Source organism: Schistocerca serialis, chromosome 4 (genome assembly GCF_023864345.2).
Source record: "Schistocerca serialis cubense isolate TAMUIC-IGC-003099 chromosome 4, iqSchSeri2.2, whole genome shotgun sequence".
Classification (NCBI taxonomy): Eukaryota; Metazoa; Arthropoda; class Insecta; order Orthoptera; family Acrididae; genus Schistocerca; species Schistocerca serialis.
The window spans coordinates 22,391,185-22,403,534 of NC_064641.1; the positions used below are offsets into that span (position 1 = coordinate 22,391,185).

Consider the following 12,350-nt stretch of genomic DNA (forward strand, 5'->3'; position numbering starts at 1 on the left):
GCACTGAGAAATTGCTTGAGTGCAAAAGGCTGCCGTTGTCACAACGCATTTTCTGCGTGGGCGGTAGAGACGGATGCGAGGGGACGGTACGGAGACAAGGCTGCCGACCTTACCTGTTGGTGGTGGTCGAGGAGCGGCGTAACCGTGGCCCCGTGCTCCGGAATCCTGGCGGCGTTTCGCGTCAACAGAGAGGAGATTGCGCGCCGCGTGTGGCGGCTGGCTAGTCACAGCTGAGCGCGGTCCGACCTTTTCGCGTCGTGTGCATGACAGCGACTGAGCGAGCTCCACGGAACTTCGTACCGGCCCGCCACGCCGGCGACGCTAGCGCCGCGCGCGGCCTCGCGCGCAACTTCTCAGCGCTGCGAGACGTGGCCAATAATGCTTAATAATCGCAAAACAAAGGAAGGTGCTATATGTCTCCGCAAAGCTAACTGACGACCTCTCTAGGGTGGCAGCAACGTCCTATTTACGTCGGCAAAACAGTGAAGGGAGGTAAATAAACGCTGTATACTCCAGAAGAGTCGATTTGACAGGAGATCTTGCATTACAGGCAGACTGCACTGTAGTTTCTTCTCTAGATTGTCGCACAGATGACAAAATGGAAGATATCGAAATAGATGATAATGGGATAGAAAAATAATTAAAATCGCTCAAAAGAGGAAATGCCGCTGGACCTGATGGATACTAGTTCGATTGTACGCAGAGTACCCGAAGGAACGTGCCCCCCCTTCTTGCAGCGGTGTACCGTAGGTCTCTAGAAGAGCGTAGCGTTCCAAAGGATTTGAAAAGGGTACAGGTCATCCCCGTTTTCAGCCGGCCGGAGTGGCCGAGCGGTTCTAGGCGCTACAGTGTGGAACCCCGCTACCGCTACGGTCGCAGGTTCGAATCCTGCCTCGGGCATGGTTGTGTGTGATGTCCTTAGGTTAGTTAGGTTTAACTAGTTCTGAGTTCTAGGGGACCTCAGAAGTTAAGTCCCATAGTGCTCAGAGCCATTTGAACCATCCCCGTTTTCAAGAAGGGACTTCGAAAATATGTGCAAAACTATAGACCTGAATCTCTAACGTCGATAAATTGTAGAATTTTGGAACACGTATTATGTTCGAGTATAATGACTCTTCAGGAGACCAGAAATCTACTCTGTAGGAATCAGCATGAGTTTCGAAAAAGACGATAGCGTGAAACCCAGCTCCCGCTATTCGTCCATTAGACTCAGAGGGCCACAGACACGGGTTCCCAGGTAGATGCCGTGTTTCTTCCGCAAGGCGTTCGATACAGTTCCCCACAGTCGTTTAATGAACAAAGTAAGAGCATATGGACTATCAGACCAATTGTGTGTTTGGATTGAAGAGTTCCTAGATAACAGAACGCAGCATGTCATTCTCAATGGAGATGAGTCTTCCGAAGTAAGAGTGATTTCAGGTTTGCCGCAGGGGAGTGTCGTAGGACCGTTGGTATTCACAATATATATAAATGACCTTGTGGATATCATCGGAAGTTCACTGAGGCTTTTTGCAGATGATGCTGTAGTATATCGAGAGGTTGTAACGATGGAAAATTGTACTGAAATGCAGGAGGATCTGCAACGAATTGACGCATGGTGCAGAGAATGGCAATTGAATCTCAATGTAGACAAGTGTAATGTGCTGCGAATACATGGAAACAAAGATCTTTTATCATTTAGCTACAATATAGCAAGTCAGCAACTGGAAGCAGTTAATTCCATAAATTATCTGGGAGTAGGCAAGAGGAGTGATTTAAAATGGAATGACAATATAAAATTAATCGTCGGTAAAGCAGATGCCAGACTGAGATTCATTGGAAGAATCCTAAGGAAATTCAGTCCGAAAACAAGGGAAGTGGGTTATAGTACACTTGTTCGCCCACTGCTTGAATACTGCTCAGCAGTGTGGCATGTGTACCAGATAGGGTTGATAGAAGAGATAGAGAACATCCAACGGAGAGCAGAGCGCTTCGTTACAGGATCATTTAGTAATCGCGAAAGCGTTGCGGATATGAAATGTAAACTCCAGTGGAAGACTCTGCAAGAGAGACGCTCAGTAGCTCGGTACGGGCTTTTGTTGAAGTTTCGAGAACGTACTTTCACCGAGGAGTCAAGCAGTAAATTGCTTCCTCCTACGTATATCTCGCGAAGAGACCAAGAGGATAAAATCAGAGAGATTAGACCCCACACAGAGGCATACCGACAATCTTTCTTTCCACGAACAGTACGAGACTGGAATAGAAGGGAGACCGATAGAGGTACTCAAGGCACCCTCCGCCATACACCGTCAGGTGGCTTGTGGAGTATGGATGTAGATGTAGATGTAGAACTGCTAAAGCTAGCTGCCCACCCCCACCCCCCTTCCCGTAAAACTACATTCCGCAATTTTTTCTACGTGTATTTCGCAACTTTTGTAATTTTATAAGTAGGTTTCAGAAAAATTAAACGTTTGTGAAAATACTATTTTTTCAGTTAACTACATTGGTAGAAAATATTGCACACAAAAAACTGAAATGAAATTATTGCTTTATTTACTGAGAGACACCGTCCGAAGTTGTTCGATAGTCTGGCGCTAGTTTTTCTATTACACGGTGGGGCGCCTGAAGAAAATGCGATGAATGATGACGACAACACACACAGAAGCGATCCAGAGTGGAGAAAATCGCCGACTTGGCCGGGAATCGAACCGGGTGCCCCACAAACTAAAGGGTGCAATGCTGGCAGCTAGAGTGCAGACTGTTGCATACAGAATAAATTAAAACTATCATTCTCGTAAATGAATCACAAATACAGTGGAGTTTCGACTAATCGAACCTATTCCTTTCGTACGTCATTCGGACAATCGAAAATCCAGGTAACTGAACGAATCAAGAAAAGCGATTTCGCTATTATTAACCTACTTCACACAAGTACGGATATCTTTTGGGTACGTTGTCATATGATTATATTACGATATAATGATAATTTTAATTTTATGGGCCCCGTCTGACTGCAACTAAATGAAACACAATTTTCGTGCCATACGCGTTTCGCCTTTATTTTTTGCAAGACATCTTCAGTGGCAGGTTTCGTGGACGATTTTCTACATATTACGCTCCTGCTGCATTTTTGGCGTTGTTCCTCTTCTTATAAATGCCAGTTTGCGGTTTTTTCCCCCATATTTCACAGCACTAGGAACTGAACACTTGTTTTGATGCAATGTTGTGGTTTGTGGTGCAGACAGACAGTCGTCAATAAAAAAATGGTTCAAATGGCTCTGAGGACTATGGGACTTAACTTCTACGGTCATCAGTCCCCTAGAACTTAGAACTATTTAAACCTAACTAACCTAAGGACATCACACACATCCATGCCCGAGGCAGGGTTCGAACCTGCGACCGTAGCGGTCACGCGGTTCCAGACTGTAGCGCCTTTAACCGCTTGGCCACCCCGGCCGGCAGTCGTCAGTACAAACCAAAACGTTACATCAAAACAAGTGTTCAATTCTTAGTGCTGTGAAATATAGGAGAAAACCGCAAACTGGCATTTATAAGAAGAGGAACAACGCCAAAAATGCAGCAGGAGCGTAATATGTAGAAAATCGTCCATGAATCCTTCCACTGAAGATGCCTTACAGAAAATAAAGCTGAAACGCGTATGGCACGAAAATTTTCATTCAGTTGCAGTTAAAGTAAAAATTATCAGTATACCGCAATATTACACGCAACTGAGGAAGACAGGACTGCAGAAGTTGAACATTTGATTATATTTCTAAGGTTAATACACAATGTCAAGTCTTTATCCAAAAACAATAAAAATAATAAACTTATTACAAATCTACAAAGATCAGTGTTTATAAAGAGATTAGAGTCATATTTTCGCACATACGTACATATTTTCTTAAAATTACTAAAATACTAAAAAGATGTTCGCTAAGGTGAAATGGATACGTGAAAAATGTGAAGAAATCGACCTCGGAAGGATTGATTCAGCATATAGCGAAGCCAAAATAACCTTCGGTGAAATGAAAAGCATCGGGGTAACATGAAAAGTGCAGTGGGAACTCCACAGCTAAATGCAGAGGACAGAGCGGATAGGTGAAAGGAATACACTCGTGTCCAAAATTAAAGCAACAAACCGCCATTTCCCCGTCCTGTGTCTAATTCACGAAATAATCATACAAACTGTCAGCAGATGTCGATACGATCGTGTTCTGCACGGAAGATGACGTTCCGACCAACGGACGACCAGACTAGCAATGACGTCAGGGCACCTATCAAGCGGGGTAGTGTTTGCACAGTAGTCCCACATCCACAATTGCTGTGTACACTGTCGCAGACGGTGCAGTCTGGTAGAGAAAAGACGCCTACAGACACTCTACTGTGGGGAGCCATAGGAAGAATAGACGCAGGAGAGTCACATGCAAACTGATGTGGCCCGGTGGCCTAATGTGAATCGTTCTGTTGTTTCTCGGATGACACGGCACTTTATAGAGACAGACACTGTACCCCAGAGACAAGGTCAGGGCCGACCAGGTGTAATTTTGAAATTTATGAATTACTGTGCTTAAACTGACACAATATTTTTTTTTAGTGCAACGCAATCTGACTTTCAATAATCTCTACAAAAGAATGGCCCTGATGAACAATAACCTATACCTTTCATGAATTCTTACCTCACAAAAATCTTCGTTACTCAAACTACTGCAATACAGCGTGCGCCAATACTGCCAGCTGAATAACAGATTCAAACTACTGAAGGCACTAACTACTGATAGGCATAGTTACCAAATTAAAGATTTTGATAGAGAACAAACAATGTATTTACCTTAATAGTGTTCAAAAGTCATAATATAATATATATCAGTTCATGACATCCAGTCTTACAAATTTACTGTCTCTGATGGACACACGTCCAGATCATCCGCTCTCAAAACTCCGCCATCTCTCTCCCCACATCCACCACTGCTGGCGGCTCACCTCCAAATGCACAACGCTACGCGCTGTTCACATCCAACTGCCCAACACTACAATGACAAACTCCAACAACGCAAACCAGCCGCAGACTTCACACAGCACAGTCAGTGATTTTCACACAGAGCCCTACGTGGCGTTGCCAACATAAAAAGCTAAACAGCCTGTTTACAATTTGAAAAGAGGGGACCGTGATTTGGCTATAAGGGCACGACGGTACCACCTTATTTCTGTGCGGCAACTGGCATGTGAACTCGCAGCATCCACTGGACGTGTTGTATCTGTGCAAACGGTGAGCAGACGGCTTCGGCAGAGTGGCTTTTACCGTCGGAGACCTGCTGTATGTCTGCTGCCTCTGACGCGTCTTCACAGAAGAGAACGTCTAGAGTGATTCGAATGGCTCTGAGCACTATGGGACTTGACATCTGAGGTCATCAGTCCCCTAGAACTTAGAACTACTTAAACCTAACCAACCTAAGGACATCACACACATCCGTGCATGAGGCATGATTCGAACCTGCGACCGTAGCGGTCTCGCGGTTCCAGACTGCAGCGCCTAGAACCGCTCGGTCACAGCGGCTGGCGTCTAGAGTGGAGTCAACAACATGCCACCTGGACAGTGGACCAGTGGGCCAATTTTCTTGTCACAGATGAGTCCAGATTTAGGGAGATGGAGAGAGATTATCTGTGGCGTCGCATCTCGGGGGAACTGGAATCACTCAATAGAGGAAAGTCCACTGGACCTGATGGGATACCAATTCGATTCTATACAGAGTACGCGAAAGATCTTGCCCCCCTTCTAACAGTCGTGTACCGCAAGTCTCTAGAGGAACGGAGGGTTCCAAATGATTGGAAAAGAGCACAGGTAGTCCCCGTCTTCAAGAAGGGTCGTCGAGCAGTTCCGCAAAACTATAGACCTATATCTCTGACGTCGATCTGTTGTAGAATTTTAGAACATGTTTTTTGCTCGAGTATCATGTCGTTTTTGGAAACCCAGAATCTACTATGTAGGAATCAACACGGATTCCGGAAACAGCGATCGTGTGAGATCCAACTCGCTTTATTTGTTCATGAGACCCAGAAAATATTAGATACAGGCTCCCAGGTAGATGCTATTTTTCTTGACTTCCGGAAGGCGTTCGATACAGTTCCGCACTGTCGCCTGATAAACAAAGACAGAGCCTACGGAATATCAGACCAGCTGTGTGGCTGGATTGAAGAGTTTTTAGCAAACAGAACACACCATGTTGTTATCAATGGAGAGACGTCTACAGACGTTAAAGTAACCTCTGGCGTGCTACAGGGGAGTGTTATGGGACCATTGCTTTTCACAATATATATAAATGACCTAGTAGATAGTGTCGGAAGTTCCATGCGGCTTTTCGCGGATGATGCTGTAGTAAACAGAGAAGTTGCAGCATTAGAAAATTGTAGCGAAATGCAAGAAGATCTGCAGCGGATAGGCACTTGGTGCAGGGAGTGGCAACTGTCCCTTAACATAGACAAATGTAATGTATTGCGAATACATAGAAAGAAGGATCCTTTATTGTATGATTGTATGATAGCGGAACAAACACTGGTAGCAGTTACTTCTGTAAAATATCTGGGAGTATGCGTGCGGAACGATTTGAAGTGGAATGATCATATAAAATTAATTGTTGGTAAGGCGGGTACCATGTTGAGATTCATTGGGAGAGTGCTTAGAAAATGTAGTCCATCAACAAAGGAGGTGGCTTACAAAACTCTCGTTCGACCTATACTTGAGTATTGCTCATCAGTGTGGGATCCGTACCAGATCAGTTTGACGGAGGAGATAGAGAAGATCCAAAGAAGAGCGGCACGTTTCGTCACAGGGTTATTTGGTAACCGTGATAGCGTTACGGAGATGTTTAATAAACTCAAGTGGCAGACTCTGCAAGAGAGGCGCACTGCATCGCGGTGTAGATTGCTCGCCAGGTTTCGAGAGGATGCGTTTCTGGATGAGGTATCGAATATATTGCTTCCCCCTACTTATACCTCCCGTGGAGATCACGAATGTAAATTTAGAGAGATTAGAGCGCGCACGGAGGCTTTCAGACAGTCGTTCTTCCCGCGAACCATACGCGACTGGAACAGGAAAGGGAGGTAATGACAGTGGCACGTAAAATGCCCTCCGCCACACACCTTGGGTGGCTTGCGGAGTATAAATGTAGATGTAGATGTAGAACTTGAAACATGACTTCTGGACCCAAACATTGCGCAAAGAGAACGATATTAGGGATTTCAGATCGATTCCGTATTTCAGGATTACCGGAAGGATTTTGACACTGTACCACACAAGCGGCTCGTATTGAAATTGCGTGCTTACCGAATATCGTCTCAGTTATGTGACTGTATTTGTGATTTCCTGTCAGAGACGTCACAGTTCGTAGTAATTGACGGAAAGTAATCGAGTAAAACAGAAGTGATTTCTGGCGTTCCGCAAGGTAGTGTTATAGGCCCTTTGCTGTTCCTTATATCGGTTCTAGGCGCTTCAGTCCGGAACCGCGCCACTGCTACGGTCGCAGGTTCGAATCCTGCCCCGGGCATGGATGTGTGTGATGTCCTTAGGGTAGTTACGTTTAAGTAGTTCTAAGTTCTAGGGGACTGATGACCTCAGATGTTAAGTCCCATAGTGCTCAGAGCCATTTTTTTTGTTCCTTATCTACGTAAACGATTTGGGAGACAATATGAGCAGACGTCTTCGGTTGTTTGCAGATGAGACTGTCGTTTATCGACTAATAAAGTCATCAGAAGATCAAAACAAACTGCATAGCGATGTAGAAAAGATATCTGAATGGTGCGAAAAGTGGCACCATGAATAACAAAATGTGTGAGATCATTCACATGAGTACTAAAAGGAACTCGTTAAACTTCCGTTTCACGATAATCTAATCTAAAAGCCGTAAATTCCACTAAATACCTAGGTATTACAATTGCGAACAACTTAAATTGGAAGGAACACATAGAAAATGTTGTGGGGAAGTCTAACCAAAGACTGCGTTTCATTGGCAGGACACTTAAAAAATGTAACATATCCACTAAGGAGACTGCCTACACTGTGCTTATCCGTCCTCTTTTAGAATACTGCTGCGCGGTGTGGGATCTTTACCAGATAGGGCTGACGGAGTACGTCGAAAAAGTTCAAAGAAAGGCAGCACGTTTTGTATTATCGCGAGATATGGGAGCGAGTGTCACAGAAATGATACAGGATTTGGGCTGTAAATCGTTAAAAGAAAGGCGTTTTTCGTTGCGACGGAATCTTCTCACGAAATTCGAATCACCAACTTTCTCCTCCGAATGCGAAAACATTTTGTTGACACCGACCTACATAGGGAGGAACGATCACCATGATAAAATAAGGGAAATCAGAGCTCGTACGGAAAGATATAGGTGTTCACTCTTTCCGCGCGCTCTACGAGATTGGAATAATAGAGAAATGTGAAGGTGGTTCGATGAACGCTCTGCCAGGCACTTAAATGGGATTTGCAGAGTATCCATGTAGATGTAGATGTAAATATCGAGGAGGATCCCTAATGGTGTGGACCGGGATTATGTTGACTTCTCGAGCACCTCTTCACGAAGTTGTACAGATAAATCAGCAAGATTTAACTGCTACTGTGAGGAGATGTTGGGATCTCGTGTTCGGATGTTGCGAGGTGCTGTGGGTCCAGAGTTCTTATTGTTGGACAATAATGCTCGACATCATAGAGTGCGGGTGGTTCATGTTATTTTGGAAACGGAAGATATAGCACATATGGCGTGGCCCGCTCGCTCTCCCAATCTGAATCCCATAGAGCATGTTTGGCGTGCACTACGGAGTCGGGTTGCATGGTGTCTGCATCCACCAACCACTCTCCAAGACTTGCGACAGCTGTGCAGGAAGAATGGGCGTTATTGCCTCAACGTGAGATTGCAAATATCTTTCGCAGCGTGATCCCGTCGTCGTCAGGTCTGCATTGGTACCAGAGGTGGTCACACCCCATACTGAGCACGTTAACCAGCTGTCATAATGTGTGTGCAAATGGGTTAAGTTAGAAAGAAACGAAGAAAATTTTTGTCTTCCGTTATGCATGTCGTAGTTGATTACGTTCTACATTCATTACATTGTTTTTACTTTACTATCACCTGTTTGTAAATAAAATAAGTGCAACTTTGCAAAATTTTCATTTGTCGCTTTAATTTTGGACACCATTGTAGATAATCACACATCTGTATAAGTGATGCCCGAATAACTGTACGTCCACTGTACTACAAATATTGAAAATCTGAAAACAAGGTAAAATCTATACCCAATTGTTTGTGGCAACTGCTGTACATTGCTTACTTTATTTAATCCTTATAAATTATTACTGATCAGAAATTAAAGAAAAAGTTCTGCATTTAAGAACTGAGAGACTATTCCTTTCCGTAAATTGTATGTTTAATGTAAATTTACTCTGCATTCTCTTGCTTTAGTGAATGAAACTCATTTATTACGTCGCAGGAGTCAACTTTAACAGCTGTGGCACATCCTGTCAAAACAATAGCTACATTTCACAGTCTGATTTCACCTATACGCGACCATAAGTAGTTGGAAATAATATTTAATTTTCTGGAACGACGTCCACAATAGACAGTGTGACTGATATTGTCACAAACATACTCAAAGCTATTTCGATCTTCGCATAAGTATCTCTTAACCCACACTGTGGAACAAAAGCCTCCAAATTATCCAAATAGGATCTAACATGTGTGAGACTGTTCTGATCTATCTTCCTACCACAGTTGCGCAAAAATGCTCTGTGATTGTTTTAGGAATTTGTGTTGAACATACGGCCTGCAAGGTAGAAAGACGCCATCCCACACATGCAGAGCTCAGAAAGCAGTACAGACAGTGATGTAATCAGACAATGATCTCAATGTCGGTTCCACTACATTCCCTGTAAAGGAAACGTTAGTGCCAACAGAAATTAGTGTACAGGTTCAGGCGTATGTATACGTTAGTAAAACATGAAAATCGTAGATTTTCGTTATTAAGATTTATATTTTACTCTAAGTATGGCTCTATTACACATCCATCATAGTTATAACACATAGAGGACTGTAAAATATTGATACTGGGTGTTCACAACTGTGAAGCAAAATTCCCAACTGTTCTAAGGTTCTTTAATAGCAAGACGGTTGATAACCATGTCTGGGGGTTGAAAAAATACATACAAGTTAAATACAATTGGGGCCAGAGAAATCAATTAAGCTAAAATGCGCAATGAAAGTACTCAAAATTGAATGGGGTCCGTATAGGGTGCGTAAATATCACTGCAAAGATAACTGCACAATTTAAACAGTTCAATAATTTCAGAGTATAAAGCACTCCATAGTGGCTGATCAATCCTTTCCGCTAGACCGGATATCTTGCGTTTCTGCTTCGATTAAGCCCAACAATCATGAATATGTTTAACTTCAGGTCATGGCTGAATGTACAAAAAAAAAAAAAAAAATAAAAAAAAAAAATAAAAATAAAAACCCGGACACGACCGCAGTTCTGAGTGGCAACTGAGTATTAATTGCTGGCATAGCATGAGCGCGAGTGTTTACGTTTCGTCGTTGGCGGCAGTGAGTGACGGCTGTGGACCTGAGAATGTATTCTAAATCTCTCTCGACTGTTAAAACCCAGTCTGATACATTTCCTACATCTTTGGTGAAGCTGAGACTCCTAGTTACTCCCTAGCTAAGTTAACTGCCATGGTACACGTTATCTGGCTGGAATAGCGCGTACGTTGTTGCCCTCAAATCGCTCACAGCGGTTAACTGTCAGTGCTCGGTGTGTTTCTCCGAACTGGGAGACTTAACAGTTTAACTCCTTACGATTTAAGACGAGCCCGTGAACAGGTGTTGACATAATGACTATGGCAATCGTCTCAGCACCGCGCCAGTCGCCTTTCTCAAACACTCGACGATTTGCCACAAGAGAAAAAGCGAATTTTCAGTCTCCAGTTTGCCTACATCAAAGCTGGTCGCCACGCGTTTTCTTTTTGGCCAATCAGAGCATTCGTACTTGTTATAATTCCATCCACTAGATTTTTTTTGCCTATTACAGGCGTTGTTTCTTTTGTAGGGCAGAGTTTAACTTTTGCTTCGCAATACTGAGATAAGCCAACGGCCTTCCCGCAGCGATAACACCGCTTCCCGTCAGATCACCGAAGTTAAGCGCTGGCGGGCTGGGCTAGCACTTGGATGGGTGACCATCCGGTCTGTCGAGCGCTGTTGGCAAGCGGCGTGCACTCAGCCCTTGAGAGGAAAACTGAGGAGCTACTTGATTTAGAAGTAGCGGTTCCGGTCTCGGAAACTGACATACGGCCAGGAGAGTGGTGTGCTGACCACATGCCCCTCCATATCTGCATCCAGTGATGCCTATGGGCTGAGGATGACACGGCAGCTGGTCGGTACCATTGGGCCTTCATGGCCTGTTCTGGAGGAGTTTAGTTTTAATACTGAGATAAACAGCTTTTTCTCTCATGTGAGTTTTAACACAGGCGACTTCAGAGAGTCACCAGTGTTTTAAGTTGGGTTTCTCTATAACATGTATTTTTATTTTTAGTGCCATACTGATTAAGTTATCGTGGCCCTTCCACTCACAGTGTAAGTAACCTATGGCGCAGTACTGTCATGGTGCTTGTCTGTGTCCAGGCATATCATCGCTCTTCCCCCAGTGGAAAGATAGTGGCTCATCTTGGCATCCCCGAAAGTCGGCATTGCTGCCGCCAAAGCCCTGAGGAAGCAGCAACCCTAGTTGACTGCTGTCGACATTCATGGAATTGACGCTGTGGACTGCTGAAGAGGTGCCAGCCAGGAACATGACCACAGGCTCTTTTGTTTCCAAGTTGGGACAGTCGACAGCTGTGGTTGTCACTCTTGGGAGCTGCGTGGTCCAGATCTGGAACAGTAATTGAGCAGAAATTCTCTGCTCGGGCAGCATGAGTCTTATGAGAGCATATTTGATACAGAAGAAGAGCATGATAAGGCCTGTACAGTTTTTGCTAAGGAAGCCTGTTGAATTCGAGAGACATCCGTGAATTTTCTTTGAGCATTGACTAGGAACAACCAAGAGGAACCCAGAAGAGGCCAGCGAAATCCAAATGAATCTGGTGACACTGGGACATTGCCTCGTCCTATGGGAATTACTGACATTCCAGGGCTACCTGCTTGCTCTGGCATATCCGGCACACTGCAGGCATCTGTTTGATATCTTTGTTGATGACCTTCCTGAAGACATGTTGTTGAGCCTACGTTTTGGTGATGACCTGCCCCAATGACTTTGATGAAGAAACATCAATACCCAGCGTTGGAGTGCTCTTGGGATGATAACTGTGGGTGACTGTTGTCTCCATGCAGTAAGA

The 12,350-nt window shown here is 44.3% G+C and overlaps 1 pseudogene; it reads left to right on the forward strand.

Annotated features, from left to right (window-relative positions):
- Positions 1-11,105: 11,105 nt before the first annotated feature.
- Positions 11,106-11,223, forward strand: LOC126476592 (5S ribosomal RNA; annotated as a pseudogene).
- The last annotated feature ends 1,127 nt before the right edge of the window (positions 11,224-12,350 follow it).